Raw genomic sequence first — 21919 nt, 5'->3', positions numbered from 1 at the left:
TTAGTTTCTTTCAGTTCTCTGTTTTTCTCTTATGCATTCTCTCAGATCTAGCCAAACTGGTCTATTGAGTATTTCCCAGACATTCCATATACATTCCTGCCTCTGGTACCATGACTCCCAGAATTCTTCCTCACTGGAATCCCTGAACCATCCCCTCCAGCTAGTGAAGTCTAACCCTTGCATTGAATCCTAGTTCCATTCTTATATCTTCTGTAAAGTTTTTTCTTTTCCTATTCCAATTTTGGAGTGATTTTCTTTCCTCTGATTTCTTGTAGTGCTTGTTGGCAGTATTATTTTTCACTCATTTGGCACTTAGCATAGGTTGACTTCTAATTAATTAATTATTTTTAAAAGACTGTCTCCCTATGTCACTCAGGCTGGATGTGTACTGTCTACACACAGGCCTGATTTCAGTGCTGATTGACACTCTGGTGCCATTTCTGACCTGGGTTGGTGAGCTTCTTGGTTTCTTGGTGGTCCTCTTATTCACAGGGACTCACCATTTTGTTACTGAATTTAGTGGGAGTACTTGATTAATTTAATTCACTGCAATTCAGTATTCTCAAATTTAACCTTAATACACTAGCCTCAGACTCCCAGGTAGCAGGGATTACAGATATGGCCACCACACCCATCAATATTTTGCCTTTTATTTTTATTCATCTCTAGAGATATGGGTTTTGGTTCTCCTCACTCTCTTTAAGGCAATCTCAAGGCCAGAGATAACCATCTTATACCTTTGTATGGGTGCCCAGCACATTGTAGGTACTCAAGTATTTGAAGATTTTACTAAAGTTACTTGAAAGAGTTTCATTTAGTAGCAGGTCTTACCATTTCCTATATTTCTTCCAACCCCCAACTTGCTTTTCCTCCTGAAATTTCACCAGCTTAAATGCCATCTCTTCTAGGAAGCCTTTCCTCTTAACTGCACTGCCTCCCTCCCCTATCCCTACTCTCAGGTCTTCAATCCCTTAGTGATCTCTCAAGTCTCAAATTCTTTAACACATAGGAATGGGGAAGATAGGTGGCTTAGTAGACAGAGAGCCTGGAGATGGGAGGTCCTGGGTTCAAATCTGTCCTCAAACACTTTCTAACTGGGTAACCCTGGACAAGTCACATAACCCCAGTTGCCCAGCCCTTACTGCTCTTCTGCCTTGGAATCTATACTTGGTATCAATTCTAACAGAAGATAAGGGTTTAACAACAAACAAAGAAGCCCCCATATATGATCAGAGGTTTTTGATCTATAGACATCTTTATAGATAACTTTGACCATTGCCTTCATTTTACAGATATGGAAATTGAGGATCAGAGGAGAGGAGGAAATAGACTGTCTCAAAATTACTTTTTATTGTTTTGTATTGTCACATTATTCCTTTGAATATAGTTATTCTCGTGTCTATCTTATCTACTAAGTTTCTTGGGAATAAAAACCTATCTTAGCTACATTTGTATTAGATACTTAAGAGGATACAATGCTTTGCACATAAGAAGTATTTTAATAAATATGTATTGCATTTAGTTCTAAGTTAAATAAGCTTAGATAAAGGAACTTGGAGATTAGTAAAGTTGAAAATTTTAAACTTCCCTAATGAGAAACAGAAATCAGTAGTAACAGAACAATTCTTTTAAAAACTTATATGTACACATTTTTTGTACTTAGGAAAAAATAATTTTAATCCAAAATATTAACTTATAGGGAAGCCAAGAAATGATCAGAAACCTGTTTCTGCTTCCCAAATACATTGTATCGCAGAGACTTGCTGATTCTTTATTATCATAGGTGCTCTTTAATCATTGAATGAATCTACCAGCTACAGTTTATGTATCTCATGCATCTTGGAAACTTACTTTCACAAGACATTGCAGTTGATTTAATTTATTATTTTTTTAATAGTGACTGCTTTGAATTTTCATTCCAGAATTTATCTGTTAGAGAGAATCAAATCAAAGATATGTATTACAGCTCTCTGAGGAATCTAAACATGAGCCAGATGTACTTGAGGCATGCTTGAATTTGTTCATGGATATTACTGTTAATGTTTTCTAAAATATGGGTGTGCTTTTTTTTACTATTTAAAGGGAACAAAATTTGTTTCAACCCTTCCCAGAGTTTTCAGAACTAAAAAAAGATATCACCTGGAAAATTTTCTGTTTATTTTTTTTCACATTTGAAAGTACACTTTCCATAAACAAATAGAAAATTGTTATTATTATTCAGCTACCTCCTATATTTTCATTAGCTAGTGAAGAAGAAAATATAGGGAGGGGAAGAGAGGGCAGGTGAAGATGGCCCTTGAACAAGGGGAAAAATGAACCCAGTATCAACTTATTGTGGAGTTACTTTTATGCTCTAGTTGATCTGTGATCTTACTATCTTGTGTACTTTTTCTACAGGCATGGATTACAACCAATGCACTAACTTCTTAACTTGTTCAGCTTTTGTCCATGCCCTTCTATAGTTCTCCACATTGATTCATTCAACCTGCTAGAGGCTTTCAATGAGTTTTCTTACAATGCATGGGTTTTTCATCTCCTATTTCTCACTCCTGCCTCACTACTGATTGACTTCCTTTTCTAGTCATAGATTTTTGGGGATAGTATCTTTTACTCATTGTGCATGTCTTAATTATTAACATTATGACTTATTTATAGTCTACCCTGTACTTTACCTGTCCTTTGGGTGAACTACAATTTTGCTTTCTTTGGTGATTGTGGTATTTCATGATTTGCAGCCATGTCTAGTTTTGCCAGAAAAATATTGGTGCTAAAAAGATGAGTTACATCTTAGAATCAGTACTGTGTTTGGGTTTGAAGGCAGAAGAGTAATGATAAGGGCTAAGCAATGAAGGTTAAGTGACTTGTCCAGAGTCACATAGTTAGGAAGTATCTGAGACCAGATTTGAACCTAAGATCTGTCTCTAGGCCTTGCTCTCATTCCATTCAACCACCTCACTGCCTCCTGAGTTATTTTGTGGGTCATTAATTTTTTTTTTTTTTTGGCTTTTCAAAGTACGACCAAGTCTGTTCTTTCTCTTAAGTTTATTCTGAGTCTGGTTCTTTGTTCATGTTTAGCACCTTTATAAGATAAACAGATCTATAGCTGCCCATCCAACTCCATATCATAGGTATTCTTTGTCCACTTTTTTTTTTTTTAATAGAAATGGGATGCTGAATTTGAGTTCAGGAAGAACTTGGTTCAATACCTGCTTCCTGTACCCACTAGCTTTGTGACCATGGTAAATCACCTAATCTCTGTATATGTTTCCTCATTTGTAAAATGGGGATAATAACCATAGTATTAATGTAGCAGAGTTATTGTGAAACTCAAATGAAATAATGTATATTATATAATATTAATGGCAGTTATTTTTATAGCTATGTCAAGATTTTTAGAATGATTGTGGATTTTACTTTGGAGGTTGTGCAAAATTATGAGGTAATCAGTGTAATTAATCTACTAATAGAAACATTTGGAGAATTTTACAATCTCTAGGGAATCTTCTGTTAATATGGCTGAGGGATTGGACATTCTCCATAACAGCATTAAACACTTTTGGCAGGGATATATCTCCCTGTTTTTTGCTTTGCTCAATGTGAATAATCATAAAGGCATCAAGAGAGTTGCTTTTTCTGGTTGTGTCTTTCAAGAACCCTTTTATGTTATGATTTTAATATATTTATGAGTGAAGAAGAGTCTTAAAGTAGTGATTCCTGGCTCAAAATTCATGAGTTCATAGATGGGTTTAAGGGGATGCATGAATTTGAATGGGGAAAAATACATCTTTATTTTCTGTAACCCAATTAAATATAGCATTTACTTCAATTAAAAGAAAACATTCTGAGGAGGAGTGCATAGGATTCCTCAGACTGCCAAAGGTGTGTGCCAAAGGATACAAAAAAAGATAAACTTCTGCTGAAAGATGTAATTTTACTCTAAATGTAGCCTTAGTTATGCATAAATATACTATCCACAAAACTGACTCAGAAGATATTAGTTCTATGTCCAGCTCTTCCATCTTAATGAAATTATTTAACTACTCAGTGCCAAGGGTTCCATTCATAAAATGAAAATGACATGCCAAATATCAAGTCTTTACCTTCCTTACATATTGGGGGGGAAAGTTAATTTGGAGATCATAGAGTTGAAGGGCAGTGGAATATAAGAGAAAGACTAATTCTGGAGCCAGGGAACTCTGGTTTAAATACTGCCTGTGATATTTAATACCTCTGGGTGACTCTGGACAAGTCACTTAAGCTTTCTGGGCCTATTTGTAAAATGAAGAGGGTGAACTAAATGACTTCTTGCATCTTTCCAGATCTAACTCTGTCATCCTATGAACTTAAGACTTGAAAGATAGAGATCTAAAGTCCTCTCACTTTACAAATGAGAAAGCTGAAGTGAGAAGTTGTGATTCCCCACTCCCACACCCAAGCTACACAACTAGTTTTTTCCTCAACTTAAATTAATGTCATTATCTGTATAGTTGGAAGATATAAATTCAGTCTCCTGCGCTTTTGAGCTTTGAGCTTTTTATTTTAAATCTATGGGAACAGATGACTAAACCTTATCAGTCATGTATATTTCTAACCTGTTATTATAATCAGGGGAAAAAAGGCATGCATGGTATATTAGTCAAATCATAAAAGATGAGATGACCAGAGGGTGATGTTATTAGTACCCATGGAATATTCCATGCCATTTACTATAATTACTACAATTTATTAATTTATTCTAAAGTGTGTTTTTGAGGCCACGTTAGGTAAAGAAAAATGAGCAAGAAAAGAAACATGAATAAGCAAGAAAAACCCCCACCATGGGAATCCTTAACGTGTTTACAACAGAGCTGTTCGATAGGAGACCTTCATTTAAGTTTGTTCAGGCATAGATGCGTCACACTGAAGAAATGCATTCCAGGTGGTGGTGGTGGTGGTAGTATTTCTCTGTTATATTATATTTCCAAAATAATTGTTGATGTAATGTTGAATGAATTTTTGATGTGAAAGGGAAATGGAGGAGGACCTGAAGCTTTATCTCTATGCTACCAATCAACCACCAGAGCTAAAACCAATTGATTTGGATTATTACCCATATCCATAGTACTACATTCAGAATGATTAAGCAGATGGCCATGGCAAATCATATGTCCTGGATTCTTTGTGTTACAATCACTTTATTTTCATTTCATAGGCAAACTTATTTAGAATAATTTGTTCTTGGGACAGTGCCATTGATAAATTTTAATTATCTATTTTTCCATTTTTCTTAAGATTAACAAGTTACTGGGATTCTATCCTAGTAGTACTAGTAGTAGCCCATATCTCTTGGTCTAAACTTAAAGAAAAAGTTAATGAAAATATATTTTCTATTGTACCCTTTTTTTTAATGATAATACAATTATATGACAAATTACTCCATCTTTACAAAAATGACATGTAGTACTTTAAAAAAATGTTTTATTGCATTCATTTAAATTTTTGATAGATTTTGTTTTAACCTCATTTTAATTTCTAAATACATTCCTTCATGTACACTTATCCTTTGTAACAAAGACTTTTTAAAATAAAACAGGCAATTCATAATAAACAACTAAAATACACTTAAATCTGACAGTGTATATAATATTTCATACCCATAGTCTTTCTCTTTTGTAAAGAAGGGAGGTACATTTTCTAAACTCTTTCTGTCATTATAGTTATCCATTTTCTAGTTTAGTTACCCCCATTGTTCTTATTTATAATGTATTATTTTCTTGGTTGTTTTTCATTCTGTATCAGTTTGTAGATGTTTCCTAATGTTTTTCCAAATTTTTCATATTAATTTTCTTTTATATACATCATATTTCTTAGGCATGAATTTTTAAGTTTAATTTGTCCTTAATTCCTAGTATTCTTTTGGAAAGTGATATCAATCATTTAAAGCCATAATTTTAATAAATTGCTTCTTAAATAGAAAAAAAATTCCTTTTCCTCCCAAGGAGGTTATTGTATCATTGGGTTTATAAGACATATGCTCATGAAAAATAACAATGTAAAGCAATATGTGCTATATTAGTATTATGAATAAAAGATGCTTTGGGATTTCAGAAGAGGGAGATTATTGTGCATTAGGGGTTGGCCACTAGGGGCAGCTGACTCAACACTGTGGAGACAATCATCCTTTAGATTAAAAACTAGTTTATTTTATTTATTTATTTTTTTAGAACCCTTACCTTTTGTCTTAGAGTCAATACTGCGTATTGGCTCCAAGGCAGAAGAGTGGTAAGGGTAGTTAATGGGGGTCAAGTGGCTTGCCCAGGGTCACACAGCTGGGAAGTGTCTGAGGTCATATTTGAACCCAGGACCTCCCATCTCTAGGCCTGGCTCTCAATCCACTGAGCTACCCAGGTGCCCCCTAAAAATGAGTTTTTTTTTTAATTTTTTAAACCCTTAACTTCTGTGTATTGACTTATAGGTGGAAGAGTGGTAAGGGTAGGCAATGGGGGTCAAGTGACTTGCCCAGGGTCACACAGCTGGGAAGTGTCTGAGGCCGTATTTGAACCTAGGACCTCCCGTCTCTAGGCCTGGCTCTCAATCCACTGAGCTACCCAGCTGCCCCTAAAAATGAGTTTTTGATAAAATACATTGTGAATAAGGAGCACAAAATTAACTAGATCCATTCCTAAGTGACATGGCTTAAAGACAATTTGGTTTAATGAAAAGAGCAATGCTTTATATTCTAGATGAGCTGACTTTATTCCTGACTCTGCATCTCACTAGTTTTGTGACTTTAGGTAAGTCAAGATCCCTTCTCTTGGCCCCAGTCATCTCCTCTATTAAATGTGGAGTTTGGACTATAAAATGATGAGGGGTTTTTGGGTGAGACATGGATTTCTCCTCAGTAGAGGCTGGATCATGTCATAGATCAATCAAACACTGATTAAGAACCTACTATACACTTTGCATTGTTGTGGACACTGGGGGGACAAAGACAAAAGAGCAGTTCTTGCCCATTTTAATGGAGGAAATATGTATGTATAAAAGTTTATAGAAAGCAAAAAAAGGAGGTAAAGTTGAAGGGTAGGGAGCTAGTAGCCAATTTTGGTGATTAGGAAAAGTTTTATGTAGAGGATTGCCTTTGAACTGAATCATAAAGGAAGTCAAGAGGTTCCAAGCAGCAGAGGTAAGGAGGGGGAGAATTCTAAGCATAAGGAACAGCAGATGCAAAAGCTCAGAGATGGAGGACAGAATAATATGTGTGAGAAACAAAGGGGAGATCCAATGTTGAATATTAAAAGCAATAACGAGTTGGGCAGTAATGGGTAAGAAGGCTGCAAAAAGGGCAGAATTCAGGCAGATTTTAAAAAGCTTTAAATGCCCCAGAGGCCTTCATATTGAATTCTAGAGGTAGAGAATTTATTGAGGAAGAAAGTAACATCTTCAAATCTGTGCTTAATGAAAATCACTTTCATATGTATGTGGAGGATGGGTTACAATAAGGAGATGAGGCTGAGAGACCAATTAGGAAGCTACTGCCTTAGTCTTGGAATATCAGAGAAGTCACTTCTTTTCCATGGTGGATTGAGATGATCTTTGAGGTCTCTTTGAAATATGAGATTTTTATGATCAATTTTCCAATAAGAAACTAAGGTATATTGTGTGTAGAAAAAAACACAACCAAACAACAACTAGGAAAAGGCAATGTAGACTATGCAAGAAAACAACAGGTAGTCTGCCTGCAGTGCAAAGAGAACTGAATTCCTGGTTCATCAACCTTTTCAACTCCCATGATCAGGGTCTTTTTTAGTTTCACCTCCTCTGTCCACAGGAATACTTGCTTTTTAGATCTCATTATCAGCCCTGACAGTGCTACTTTCATGATCTGTTCTCCAAATTTCTTGTTCATCCATTTTCTCCTCTGCTCACTCCTCACTCTGGCTAGATTTCCCCTTTTTTGCTTTGGACTTGTTGCAGATTGCATTCTGTCTTTGCCCTTCTCACAGGAGATTCCTGGTGCTAGGAATGTATTTCTCAACTCAGCTTCTCAGAATTCTTAAGTGTCCCTTTGGATATTTCAGAGTCTCTTCAGATGCTCCATACAGGAGGCTTTCTCATATCCTCTTCCTTAAGTGAAATTGCATTTCCTTGTGGGGGATGGGGTATATGTTATAACCTTGGCTTTAGAAGATAATCTTCATGATAAAAGGCCTTTGATATGTGTGTGTGAGTGGAGACTTATTTTAATCTTTATATTCCCAGTCCTTGGCATACTGTTTCATACTTATGTGGATATTTTTTCCTCTAAATTTTTTTTTGAACCCTTCTGTCTTAGTATCAATTGTAAAACAGAAGAGTGGTAAAGGCTAGGTTGTTGGGGTTAAGTGACTTGTCCAGGGTCATGCAAAGAGGAAATGTTTGAGACTAGATTTGAACTCTGATCATCCTGACTATAGACCTGGCACTCTAACCGTGCTACCTAGCTACCCCTTCAGGGTATTCTTTTTCTAAAATTTTATGCATATCTTTTGTCTTTATATCATCTTTATTTCCAAATATTGCTGTCTCCTGCTAGCTAGGTTTTACAGTCGATGGAATGCCAGATCTGGAATCAGGAAGACCTGAGTTTACATCCAACCTCAGGCAATTGCTATGCTGTATGATCCTGGGAAAGTCACTTCTTCAACTGTAAAATGAAGATAATTATAGGACCTTTCTTCCAGGGTGGTTGTAAGGATTAGGTGAGATATTTGTAAAGCTCTTAGCATACTGCCTGGCTCATTACTTTTCCTTTCAATCCTCTCCTCTTCCTCCTTCCTCCTCCTTCAGCATGCAATTTTTTTCTAACAAAGGTTAAAAAAAAAGAGGTTCAGCAAAGCTGATCATATCAGCTTAGTCTGACATTATATGTAATGTTCCAAATTCATAGACTGTCCCTTCTTTAAAGAAGGCAGGGAAATGCATTTTCTCATCTCATCTCATCTCTTCTCTGGGGCCAAGTTTAATCATTATAATTGCTCAATTTTCATGTTTTTAAAAAAAATCATTTACATTTAAATTGTAATCATGTATATCATTTCATGGTTTTTGCTTTCACTCTGCAGAAGTTCATATATGTTTTCTCATTCTTCTCTGATTAGGTACCTTATAAATATTTGTTGAATTTTTAGGCCAGATATCAAACAAACTATAGTGCCAGGAAAAGCAGTAACAACAAACAAAAACCTTTTAGTCAGGCAGTGTAATGTACTTCATGATGATCTGCTGTTTTTAAAAACTGAAACAAAACAGAAATTAATGTATTCTTGAAGTAATTAGGAAAAAGTCAGTTGGGGATTAGAAAAAGATTTATATTTGGACAGGCTGATGGGTCTGGTGTAATAGCTGGTTTCTCTTTTATGTGACTTCTGGTATTTGAATCAGTGCCCAAAACCATAATCAGTGCATAAAGGGTAGATATACATGTCAGTGGTATCCTCTGTAAATAAGAAGCATAACTATCAAAACACTCCATTGCTAACACCAAAATAACAAAAGATAAAACTCAAGAGTCAGCTGAACTGAACAAAAATTCACATAGTTTTATTAGTGTTTTTCTTTTTTCTTTTTTGAAACATAGCCATTAATAGTGGGCTGAACATCTCTTAGGTCAGTCTCCTAATAGTTTAGGATTTGATATTGGAAGAAAATGAGATTCTAATAGGTATTCAGCAGTTAACAAAAGACCAACTTTGGTAACATATAGAAGGGATGCTCAACAAGGGCACAGCAGTTAGCTTCAACAAGCCCCCTCATCTCCAAAAGAAAATTATATTGGGAGAGCATAGTGTGGTGAGGCCCTCAGACTTTGGACATCAGCCAACTCTGAAACCTCCTTTCCCTTCATGGGGTTGTGGATTAGCCTTTTTATGTCCTTAGGTGATCAGGAAATTTTGTCTGGGCCACCAGTTGCTTGAAATTTAGCCCCTGGGCCAATTTAAGTCTTGGGACAGCTTCCCTGGCTTTTAGGAAAATGACTAGTCTATTCTTCCTGGTGCACGGGAGAAGGAAATGGACACAGGTTTTCACTGTTAATATCTCCTGATAACGCCCACTCCCAAAACAACTTTCCCTTGAGGTAATGAAGTTCAATTGTGCAAAACAAGGAATGTATTGGTGGCAATAGTGGTAGGAAGAATAGTAGTAATAGCAGTTGTGGTAGTGGTAGTAGTCGAAGCAGTAATAATAATAATAAAATTAGCACTTATACTGCTTTAAGGTTTGCATAAGGTTTTTCAGATGTTATTTGTCTTCCACAATTTGAGGTAGGTGCTGTTTACACACTGATTTTATATGCGAGGAAACAGACTGAGAAAGATTAAATGACTTGGCCAAAGTCATATAGTAAGTGTCTGAGGCTGAGACTCAGAGGTCTTCTTCACTTCAAGTCAAAGATTTTCTTCATTATACCATCTACAGGAATTGACAAAGACTATTTTTGACAGTATATGAATTATTGTCTGTACTGCTTCCCTACTAGGTGGAGGAAGGGATATTTCATTGTAATTTTTTGGAGAATAAATTAATCATTTCATTGACACGAGTTATGATGTCTTTTAGAGTTGTCTTTCCTTTATTTAATTATGGTCATTGTATTTATTGTTCTCTTGGTTCTGTAAACTTCATTCTATTCCAGTTTGCAAAAATTTTTCAAATTTCTTTGAAATTTTCATATTTGTGCAGTGATATTTCAATACATTTATATACTTTAATTTGTTCAGCTATTACTCCAAGTGAAGGGTCATTTGGTCAACAATTCTTTACCACCAGAAAAAATACTACTACAAATATATAAGTAGATATAGAAACTTTTTTTGATCTCTGTGAGGAATGTGCTTAGTAGTGGTATAGCTGAGTCAATGGATATGAAATTTCATTGCTTTTCTAAGATTTTTTCAAATCATTGGTAGAATGATGGAAACAGTTTTATAGTTCCATTGTGCTAATATTAGTATGCCTATCTTCCCATAACTTTTTATCACTATTTCCATGATATTGGAATGACATTGTTATCCTTGTTAGTTTGCTGGGTGTAAGAGTTGTGATTTAGATTTGGAGCACTTTTTTCATAGGGCTGTTGACTTTGTATTTTTTCTTCTGAAAGTTCTATGGCTTGACTACTCACTTACCGGGACAAGAACATAACATTTTTTTGTAACTTTTTTTAAAAGAAACTTGCAAACTCAATTATATGCAACAAAGTAGGAGAAGCAACAGTTCTGAATGAAGCACTATATACTATTTAAAAACTGGAAGGCATCAATGACACATGATAAAACCAGTGGAAATGAGTGTCGGCCATGGGTGAGGGGAGTGGGGGGGGGGGGTGAAGGGGAAAGTAGGAGCATGAATCATGTAACCATGTTAAAAACGAATATTAATAAATGTTTAAAAATTAAAAAAAAAACTGGAAAGCAGCAAGGTGGATTGTGAGTCAGGCCTGGAGATGGGGATGTCCAGGGTTCAAATGTGACAGCAGGTATTTCCTAGCTGTGTGACCCTGTGCCAGTTACTTAACCTCTATTGCTTAGCCCTACTGTTCTGCCTTAGGACCAGTTGGAAGATCAGAGTTTTTTTTACATGTTATTGGATATTGAATACATTCCTACTAATGATAACCAATTTGTGGTCAGCCTAGAAGATTAAGATACTTAGCAAAGAATTACTTACTGATGAAAGATGATGGAGGAATTTAGATATGAGTGTAGAAATGTGACTGCCAAAAGTAATGCATTTCTTATAGAATTTGATCAACCAAAACTCATTTATTAAGCACTTACTATGAGCAAGGTACTATTTTGGTCAATCTTATTGACTGGTTTATTTTTTAATTTTGATTTGATCACAGAATAAAGAGTAGGTAGGTTTTGGAAGACAAACTGCCCAAAGTGGAAGTTCCTTGGTGGGAAAGTGCAGGAATTGTGGATCTCTGGGAGCAATAGGGGTCATGATCAGAGAAGTTCCTATCTTTAATAATTATAGGAAGCAGTGATTATAATTAAAGGTTTACCTGCAAGAGCTTTTAAAGAAAGTTGTACCAAATACTCTTGGTGTGATTATAACTCTGACAGGGAGATCTAGGTGAGTTCAGTTCAGGCTTGGGCAAATACCACTTAGAGTAATTAGTTATATTAGTATAATAGTTACAGTATTGAATGGTTGAAATATGAGTTAAATCCTGTACTTTAAAATTTGTTCCAAGTTCTCCTTCAGCTTAAAATTCTTTCTTTTAAATACAAATCATAATTAGTTGGATCACATGCTCTTTTTGATTTGAAGAAGAAATCTGAGGAGAGCTCCATGTCATGATTGCATGTTCTCAAATTCCATAAGGTCCTTTGTCTCATGAAGTGTTGATCATTTCCCTTTATTTTGCAATATTTATTCATAGATGCCTAAACTCCAGATCTAGTGTATTGGATGTGGAGGCCATGTTTTCTTTTGTTGATTTATCAATTTGTGTTCAAGAATTTTGAGTTTTCTTCTACCTGAAGTCTTTCATACTTTATGTCCCCACTCCATTCATTTTCCTTATCATTCACTTCAGGATCCTTCTCCCTGATTGTAGTTACTTCAGGGGCTCTATCTCAAAGCATCTCGACTTTCTTCCACAATGGATAATTCATAGTTCACCAGCCTAGACATCTGGTCCAGTTGACTTTTGAGTGGTTTAGAACTAGCCCCAGTTGTGTGCTGCGCTTTTCCCCTTAGGCTTGGTAGACTACTACATAGTTCCCCTCACAAAGAATATCTTTTCCTGTCCTGGTGACCTTCTTCATTCCCTTTATTCCTTAGTTCTTTGGGTCTGGCATTGGTAGTTCAGCTCTTTGCCAGTGCTATTGCTTCTAGCTTGCCAGCCCCAGGCAGGCTTTTGCTCCTGAAGAGCTAGGCCAAGCTGGCAGTTGAGGCCTGAGCAAATCTCCATAGTTTGGCGCCAAGGCCCACATGGCACTGGAAAAAGGAAGGGGGAAGAGTGGGGGACCCCAGGGTTTAGGGGTAGATTTTCATATATGCCTGTACCATGTCTTTGGGTCTGTTAGTGCATTCTTGCTGCCAGAAGCATAGGAGGTAGGAGAGGGATGGTGAGTGAGCTCAAGGTCAGTGAGTGGTAGTTCTTGAGTTTTTTGTTTTTTTTTTTTTAATTTCCATCTTTTGGATTCTGGGTGTCTTAGACCACAGAGACAACTGAGGCTGCTTTATCTTTGGTATAAAATTTCTGTTTTGGAGAGGTTTTGAGAAGTTATGGGGATTGGAGAAAAATGTCTAGAATGCCATCATGTTGCTCTTGTGACCTGGAAGTCAGGAGAACTCTTATGTTGCTAGAAGTGTGTGTCTTTCTGGTATTCAGTATCAACCAGAACCATTTTCTTGGTGGTAGCTAATAAACTTGCAGCCATAATGTGTAGTGGAAAAGAAACAACCATATTAGGTGTAGATTTACTAATACTCTCATATTCTAGTGTATCTATGATCTCATCAATGAGAGGTTTTCTCACTCCTAACAGTATAAATTTGAATTATAGTCTAAAATTTGCAAATTCTTTATTTTCACATGTATTATTTGATTCTTGTCCATATACCTCCTATAAATTTAACTTTGAGGGCTCTCTTTCAAGTCTCCTGATATTAAATGTTTACCATTATAGCATTTGAGCTGTCTGCCCATTTGTTATCTCTTGCTATATGACCAACCCACATGCTGTTCCAGTTATCTCTTTGATGATATATTTTAGGCTGTTTGTGTGTAATTTAAGATGAGTAAGATGCTGCAACCCTATTTATACCCACCATGTGTCTCTCTCCCCCGTCCTTTGGGTGACCTGCAATTCTGATTCTTCGTAGGTTATGGTATTTCCTGATTTCCAAGAATACAGCATCATCAGAACATTGGTATTAAAAAGATAAGTTTAAGTTTCAGAGAGAAGTTCACAATCATTAAAAATAATATGCAGTTTCTGAAATGAAATCTGCTCTACTCTTTCTTCTGCATGACTCTGGTATTAGCTCATTGCCTATCTCTAGTGTCAGTTCTAGATATGTACCTATAGATCAACTATCTATCTATGCAATTGCTTATCCTTGTTTAGATAACAAACATTCTCCATCCTGGTGGTTTTCCCCCTATGGATACTTGGACTGAATTCTGGAGTGATTATGGATCTCATTTAGGATACTCTATAATATCCCAAGACTTGATGTTCTAGAAGGAGTGTGTGGTACAGTAGGGAGTCCTTTGACTTAGAGTCAAGATGATTAAATGACTGATCTTTAACATTTTATTCTTCATTTTTATTTGACCTAATCTTACTTTAAAAGTAAAATATAAGGGCTTTTAGTTGATAATGTTATTTTAATAAAGTTCCTATTAAATAGAAAAATCATAATTCCCTACATCATATACCATTCTTTTAGAGAAGAAATAAAATCTCACCTTTAAAACTTGCTAGTCATGTGATTGTAGGCAAGTCATATACTTTCTCTAAGTCTCTACTTTGGGGCTTGTACCTGTCCATCCCACCTTCCTTTCGGTTTATAGATTTCTTGAATTGCAACCTATGTGCCATTTCTTGCCTGAATGACATTGGTTTATAACTGAAGTCATATTTGACCATCATATATCTCAAATTATTGGTTTGAGGCTCAGATAAGATAATGTAGATAAAATATCTTGATGATTTTAAAGATCTACATTAATTAATGGTTGTTCTTGTGGGAAGAGAGCCTTCAAAGTTCCATTTTGGCTATATGGAATCAAGTATTTTTTTTTTTTTTTTTTTTTTGCAGACAGCACAATGGGATGTTGTATTCACTGTATCTTTCAATTATGTAAAAATGTGATCTACTGTGGCATATCATTTGCTTGTTAGTTAAAAGTACCATTGAAACTTATGCCAAACTACTCTCATAAAGATTTTAGAAAGGTAAGAGAGTAGGTATGTGGGTTGGTAGTAGTTATTGATACCATTTCTAGTGCTTTTTTAGGGGGAACTAATGACACCCATGATTTTTCCCCAGTTATTTGTTATATCTCCCCGTTTTAGGTATCTTGAATATTGATTCTTCTAAAATTGTGTATTTTTAAGGATCAGTGATTTACATTAAGAACATTTCCCCCCTTATCCTTATGTCTTAATTAGGTTAAGAAATTAATAAACATTTATTTACTATGTACCAGCCACTGTCACGGAGGATTACATAGTATGAAACTATTTTTTTTTAAATTTAAATATTTTATTTTTTTAAGAAAAAATTTCCATGGTTACATGATTCATGTTTTTACTTTCCCCTTCACCCCCCCTTCACCTCCCCATATCCAATGCATATTTCCACTGGTTTTAACATGTGTCATCAATCAAGGCTTATTTCCATATTATTGATAGTTACATTGGTGTGGTTGCATCCCCAATCGAGTCTGCATCAACCAATGTGTTCAAGCAGTTGTTTTTCAGTATGAAACTATTAGCAGAATATTAATTCCAGCTGTGACTATTGATGCATAGATCTAATGATTTTATAGTTGGAGGGGATTTTAACCTTATTTCTAAAAGCAAGGATAGGCTTAAAATTTATCCCCTTGAAATGTCCATTTTAAACATTTTAAAAGTTGGCTTATTGATGTTTTTGTTGCATTCACAATGTAAAATTGTTGACTTAAAATGGATTACACTAAATTTGACTTTTCACATTAAAGAATATAATTTGTTTATCTACTTTACTGCTACATTTAAATTTTTGGCACATTTTCTTGCCCTTTTTAGTTTGCAGTCTTTGGGATATTAAAATGAGGTTCATATCTTAAATATTTATGTGCAAGCTTAGGCATGCTGAATATAACTTGTTTTTAAATTATTTTATTTTTTAGTACTTTAGGGCAGGGACTGTTTTTAATTTGTTTGTCTTACTAGTATGACTGTAGTGCCTTGTACCTACTTTGTAAGAACTTAGCAAGGGATAGTTAAATTAAATTCTATTTGATTAGTTAAGGGCTCCCTCCACTAATGCAGACTCAACTCGCCATGTCTTGGTAGATAGTTTCCTGAGACCAAAAGAATCATTCACCTGGTAGTTCTGATTATGAGCCTCTCCAGACTTGGCTAACTAATTCTTGAATGTCATACACAAAGACAGTTGATAGTCTTTGAGTGTCAGACATAGAGACAATTACTTGCCTGTTTGTAAACATATCATCAGAAACCTTTCTAGTTACCTTGCTATAGTTTTTTGGGGTCACCTTTTCCCAGGGACAGATTTCAGTCTTGAAGAATGATTTATGTTTCATGTGAGTCTTAAGTTATTTCTGAAATCAATTCTCTTAGATGTGTAATATAAATTGAGAATTCTGCTGAAAAGTTTGTTTGATAAGAAGGCGTGTATCTACTTGAATAAAACTAGTTAAATACGTGACATTTTTAGCAGGAAAGCCATGCCTGAATCTCAGATTTTCAGAAGTAAAAGGGTTCTTAGAATATCCTAATGTATAAAAACCCAAAGATGCTATCTAATCCCCACTCATTTTAAACGTGTAAATATTTCCAGAATCAATCTTTTGCAATTCTAGTATCTTTTAAAAATGTAAATAGAGATATTGACTTGACTTTGATATCCCTATAAATACTACTTTATTGCTTAAGATTGAATGTATACCAAAGAGAAGGTACCTGAGCAGATATTTTTCCTGCATTACATTGATAAGTCATTGTATAAAATCCTGTTCCTAGAATAACCAATTAGTGTTGTTAACTTGGAAATAATACAGAAACTATTAGATAGTCAGAAAAACCCAAGTCTTTAATCAGGAATAGGGATATGTCCAATATTCGGCCACCACACAGAGCCCAGCGCCAAAATCTACACAGGGCCTACACCCTGGGGACTCGGGACATATCCCTGGGAGAAGACACCACGATAAATGCCATCTCTGAAGAGGGACAGAACTTGGGGGTCTTTTATACCCTCTGGAGAATTCTGTATGGTAAGCTTGCATAGACAAAGTACAAGCAGGCTGCAAAGATGTCTGTAGCTAGCTTCAGGGGTATCAGGGAGCTGTCAACTATAACAATTACAAAGGAATGAATCAAACTGAGGGGGCTTCCTGAGGGAACTTTAACATAATAAGAGAAGCTTCTAAAACAAAAGCATTCAACATTTTTACAAAGTCCACAGATCCCACCCACATGAGGGTTCCCAAACAGTTTTAAAGTCTATAGTTCAAACCAAAACAAGTGTGCCTAGTAAAGGGGGTTTCTCAAAGGGTAGGGCTAAAATTAAGGTGTCCAGATTTCATGTTGACAGTGTCTAGCTGAATGTTTTTTCTTGCTAAGCTTACTATTCTTTTCAGCTGTTGCACAATTTTTTATATTCTTGGCTATCCCTTTCCATGATATATTATGCAATTTGTTGGAAACTAATTATAGTGTAGTTTCACAAATCTATTTATCTGTGTTTCTGTTTAATTTTCTGCCCACGTGTGGCATGAGTAATGTATGACTAAAGTAAATAAATCCTAAGTCCTAGTTAATCTCAAAAGTTTAGGATACCTTAAGAATTAGGTCATCTCTTAAACTACCATCTTTTATAGCTCTAACAAACTGATCAAGGAGTTTTCTTATGGAAATTAGCTATCTAAATATAAGCATTACAAAATCGACCATATATGCTATTTATTTTATTAAAATTCATGTATTCATAGCATTCATGATTATATTCGAAGGAAAAACTCATGTGGACAAAGAAGTATTTTCAGATCTACTTAGGTCTTATTCTAAGTGATATTCCCTGATCCACAAGTCTGTTGTTGGTGTTGCTAAATTGTTAAGACTTTTTGTGACCCCATTTAGGGTTTTCTTGGTAAGGATACTGGAGTGTTTTCCATTTCCCTATCCAGCTCATTTTATAGATGAGGAACTGAGGGGAAATAGAAATTAAATGACTTGCCTACAGTCATAAAGCTAATAAGCCAGGTCTTCTTGACTCTAAGCCTAGTACTTGGTCCACTGTGCCACTTATCTGCCCCTATTTGATATTACTTATAGAACAGAGTTCAAATTCCTTAGCCTGGTACTCAGCAATTTGTCACCTTATCTTTTCAATCCTACTCCCCTTTGAACTCTGTGCTACATTACTCAGAGTCCAAGGGAACACATTCTATACTTTCCTGCTTTATTTATTTATTTGTCTGTCTTTGGTTTTACTTTCGATGTGTAATTGATTATTTGCACCTGTTTCACCAAGCCAGAAATATTTATTTTTAAGTCTTGGAATTGTCAAAGGATTTTAGTCTAACGTATTTTTTCCTCTGTAATTTTGCACTGATTCGCTCATATATATGTCTACATTTAATTATATCTCCAAGAGCAATAAATATGAAATCGGAGGACTTGATTTCCAATCCCACCTGTGCTACTTAGTCTTAGAGAAGTTACTTAGCCTCTTTTGTCCTCTTTTCCTCATTTGTAAAATGAGAGGGGGTGTCTAGATGACCTCTCAGGTATCATTCAGTTTAGGTAGTATGATTAGATAATTCCCCCACTGCCTTGTGAGCCTCCTCACCACTTTCCTCAATACTTTGAACCTGGCAGCCACATTATAAATGCTTGTTGAATGAATGATTGACTTCAAACATATTTCAAAATTTAAAAAGGTAGTTAAATACACATAAATGCCTGAGGCAATGGAAATACCACCAAGTTTATAGTCACAATCTGAACTTGGGTAAGTCATTTAACGTTTTCTTGGGGCTTAGTTTTCTCATCTAGAAAATGAAGAACATGACCTAAATAATTTCTATGTCCCTTCCAGCTTTAAATCCTATGATCTGGTGTGCTAAATAAAATATATCAGGGATCTCCAGTGGGAGGGAGAATGGTGTCAAGTCAGAACATCTACCCTGTATATAGGTGCACATCCATTTGAGAGGAACCAGAGAGTTAGAAATAAGATCTATAACTTTCCTATTTAAAATGCCCATTAGGAATAGTACATAGTTAGCAAACATGTATTGCACACTTAACTATATGTCAGGCTATGCAATGGTTATGCGAAGAAAGGCAAAGATACTGCTCCTAGTCCAAGAAATTCACATTCTAATGGAGGGAGGGCATAGGGAAGGAGATAACATATCAAAGGTTGTAGCTGGCTGGCGCACTTCTCTCTTTGTGTCCTATAGGTATTTTTGGAAGGAAGAGGAATCTGAACCGAAGTTGGAAGGATTTGAATGCTGATGATTATTGGCATAGTTCTTTCTTCCTCCCCCTACTTTGTGACTTTCTCAAAGGAACTCCTTACTGACATTCCTCTTTTCATACCTGTCAACAGTCACACCTGTCTCTCTCAGACACTTTTCTGTCAACAAATATACACCCTTCACCACACCTTTATTCCTTCTGATTGAGAGGCTTCACAAGAATAGAGTAATTTCTGTGGGGCCCCTTTTCCATTGGTGATTTGGAACTTGGGTTTAGAGAAGAGTTCCAGGTCTGCCTTCTTTGATTCTCCAGAATTAGTCACTATTCCCCATAATGGGCTATAAAACTCTTGATAAGTTAGTGCCCCAGTCAGTGCTCCAAGGAGTTTTCAAAATCACAACTCTCAACCACTCTTCTCCCTACCAAAATTATTTATATAGTAATTCTCATTAATACTACAACTACCTTAATTCATTAAAAGTAAGGTTTGATTTTTAAAAAATTGATTTATATGAAAATCTTCTTGAAAAAATCAGTTAAGTAAAGTACATCTTTATATATTGACTAAAAAAAGTCCATCTATATGAGATGTTTGGTTAGAAAAATATGATCAATTTGACTTAGAAATAAAGTTTTTTTTTTAATAAAACACTTAAACTTGCAGTACTATTGTGTTCTTAAAAAACTGACAAGAGATTTTTCTTGTTTACAAGGAAGTTCACTCTTTCTGGGAAGTAAGTAGCTTCACTATCATGACTGATGTCTTATTGTTTGGTTTTATTATTATCGTTATAGTAAAACAAAGCATCTTTGAATTTTATGGCAATAATTTTCTCAGTGGCCTAGACCAAGGGAATTGATTTTTAAAAGATTAGCAGTGGCCCAAGGATAGAGTTTTAGCAGTAAGTGCCTAATTGCAGTGAAAACCAGGGGCAAATACTGGGATCTAAAAAGTTACTATTGGACGCAGTCCACTGAACTAGCTACATTATTTTAATGTTGTGTACATAGCCGGTTTTCCTCCTTATTTGTTCTTTTTAGTTGTCACCAATACCTCATCAGAAGCACAACACAATTATTTTTGCTAAGTTGCTAATGTACTCTTTGGGACTGATGATTATAAGCCATTATTTTTCTAATGCTTTTAAGTAAATTTGATAGATATTATCTCCTAGGTCCAAATAGTCCTATGAAGATTTTACATTTTACAGATGAGGAAAATTGAGGCATCAAGTTTTAAGTAGATTTGTATCTACTTAATTAATTTTACAAGAATCATGTAACCATGGAAAAAATAAAATAAAAATAAAAAGAGTAATAGTAATTTGTAGTTTTAATATTAGTTGTAATTATTTTGCTAAGTTGCTAATGTACTCTTTGGGACTGATGATTATAGGCCATTATTTTTCTAATGTTTTTAAGTAAATTTGATAATGTTTTTCGTACTCTCGAGTTGTGTTAAACTTCTTATAATAAAAGCCATTGATAAAATGCATTCCAAATATTCTTATTTGATTCTCACCAACTCTGTGTTATAGGTATTGTTGGTATTTTATTACTATGTCCCTTCTTTTATAGCACTAAAGTTTGTAAATATCTCGTTTCTTCCTCACAACCACTTTGGGAAGATGAAGAAAGCAAGGCAGACAGAGGTTAACTGATATGCCCAGGGTCATACAGCTAGTAAAATATTCGCAACTGCATTTGAACTTAGGTCTTCCTAATTCCAGGTCTAACAATATCTATTTTAATATATGACAGCCTCCACAAATGAGAAAATGGAGGTCTGTGATTTTATTGATGTAGGGAGCTCTTTCCCCACCCATATTATTCTTTTATTTTTTCTGGAAAACTATATTTTATTTATTTTTTCAAATTATATATAGAAATAATTTTTAACTTTCATTTTTTAAAGTTTTAAATTCCAAATTCCCTTCTTTCCTTCCTTACCAATTATATATGTGCAGTCATATAAAACATTTCTATACCAGCCTTGTTGCAAAAGAAAAACATAGACAAAAAAAAAAAAAGGAAAAGGAAGTTTAAAAAATACTTCAATCTGTATTCAGATTTGAACCTGCCCTGCATTCCTGGTTTAAATCCCATCTGAGTATAGTGCATGATCTTTGTTTTATATTGCTGTAATTTCCTTGCTATTATTTTATTTAAAATTTTTTTGCATGTTCATTAGGGAAATTGGTCCATAGTTTTTTTCTCTGTTTTTGCTTTTCCTGGTTTAGGTGTCAGTTACTATATTTGTTTCATAAAGGGAATTTGGTAGGATTCTTTCTTTGCCTGTTTTTCCAAATAGTTTATATAGTATTGGAATTAATTGTTCTTTACATGTTTGTTAGAATTCCCTTGTGAATGCAGCTGGTCTTGGAGATTTTTTTCCTAAGTAGCTCATTTATGTTTTGTTCAATTTCTTTGTCTAAGATAGGGTTATTTAAGTATTCTGTTTCCTCTTCTGTTAATCTGAGCAATTTATATTTTTGTTGCTCTTCATCTATTTCATTTAGATTTTTAGATTTATTGACTTGTAATTGGAAAAAATATTTCCTAATTGCTTTAATTTCCTTTATTGGTCATAAATTCACCCTATTCATTTTTGATACTGGTAATTTTTTTTCTTAAAAAATCAAAATTAACCAATGGTTTGTCTATTTTATTGTTTTATTTTTCATAAAACTAGCTCCTTGTTTTATTTATTAGTTCAGTGG

The 21919-nt window shown here is 34.9% G+C and overlaps 1 protein-coding gene across 1 annotated transcript in view; it reads left to right on the top strand.

The window, feature by feature from the left end:
• Positions 1-21919, top strand: part of PTPN21 (protein tyrosine phosphatase non-receptor type 21) — a 102176-nt gene that overhangs the window by 11864 nt on the left and 68393 nt on the right. The window lies entirely within an intron of this gene.

This window comes from Gracilinanus agilis, chromosome 2 (assembly GCF_016433145.1).
Source record: "Gracilinanus agilis isolate LMUSP501 chromosome 2, AgileGrace, whole genome shotgun sequence".
Lineage (NCBI taxonomy): Eukaryota > Metazoa > Chordata > Mammalia > Didelphimorphia > Didelphidae > Gracilinanus > Gracilinanus agilis.
This window is presented reverse-complemented; position numbering and strand designations above follow the sequence as displayed.